The sequence below is a fragment of the Vicugna pacos genome, chromosome 14 (genome assembly GCF_048564905.1).
Source record: "Vicugna pacos chromosome 14, VicPac4, whole genome shotgun sequence".
Lineage (NCBI taxonomy): Eukaryota > Metazoa > Chordata > Mammalia > Artiodactyla > Camelidae > Vicugna > Vicugna pacos.
In genome coordinates, this window is record NC_133000.1 from 45,477,726 (window position 1) to 45,478,939 (window position 1,214).

The 1,214-nt window shown below is 43.3% G+C and overlaps 1 non-coding gene across 1 annotated transcript; it reads right to left on the reverse strand.

The window, feature by feature from the left end:
* Window positions 1-664: 664 nt before the first annotated feature.
* TRNAD-AUC (transfer RNA aspartic acid (anticodon AUC)) lies at window positions 665-737 on the reverse strand. Its single transcript has one exon. It is a non-coding gene; the product is annotated as a tRNA-Asp (tRNA).
* Between the last annotated feature and the right edge of the window lie 477 nt (window positions 738-1,214).

Here is a 1,214-nt window from a genome sequence, read left to right on the forward strand (position 1 = left end):
AAAATTAATAAAGAAGACATAATAGGTTAAAAAATAAGAGATAGAACAGGAAGAAGATTGGAGAGGTTTAAAGGAAGAGAAGGAATTGGATCAAGAGAAGAAAGGAATTAATCTGAAACAGAGAGATGGGGTTGACTGGTGGGTATGTTTGGAGATCAGAGACTCCATTTGACTGAAGACCATCAAGCAGCCTCAGAGGAAAGACCGGAAAGGGTGCTTCAAATAAGAGCACAGAATTTAAAATATAGAGCAAATTTAGTAAAAATAAGGCAGCGGAACATGCCTCAGCACTGACTCTCAAAATTTTCCACCGTGCACACATGATTGAGAATATTCATGTGTTCTGCGCTCTCAAGGGAGTACACAATTTCTGACAAATTAACTGTAATTTCACCTAATTCCCACCCACTCAAGAAAGTCCATCAAGGTGCAAGTGAGAAAGAGTGACACTGAATCTCCTCTCATTTCTACAAATGACTCGCATGTGTGAGTCAGAAAACAAGAGAACGGCAGGTCCTGAGCCATGGGCTGAGGGTTATCAGGGAAATGGACAGAGGGGCTTTTGTGGCGCAACCATTTCAGGTTAAGAGAAAGGGGGTGCCCTGTGGACCCTGGGATCCTGAAAACCCCGGATGAAGAAATTGATTGAATATTTATTTTTTAGTGGAGGTACTGGGGATTGAACCCAGCACCTCATGCATGATAAGCATGTGCTCTACCACGGAGCTATACCCTCCCAGCCAAGTTGTTAGATTAAATGAGTCTTGAGAAGTAAAACAAAACAAAACAAGTGTTAAAGGGAAAAACTTTGGGTGATGGGTGAAAAGTGAGGAGGACTGAGAGGAAGGAGAAAATATGAATGTAAATGTGAGCGGACAGAGAATCCGGGCCAGGGTCCTTAGAGCAGAGGTGGTACTGCCGTCCTGGTCTTAGCAGATTTCACTGTTGGGCAGAGAGCAAGCATTGCCCGCAGATCTGCATTCAGGCTGAGTGATGAGGCCAAGCTTGCAGGGCAGCCCTTTATAAGGCAGCCTTCATGTTCTTCTGGTGATAACAGACTAGGGGGCCAGATATCTCAGCTCTTTTCCCTTCTGTCCCCTTCCTTCAATTTATGAAATCTTCCTGGGCAAACGTGTGTTTTTAAATCTTTAAGTACCACTCACTCAAAGAGGATTTTTCACCAGGACTTACAAAAAACGCAGATTACACTATAA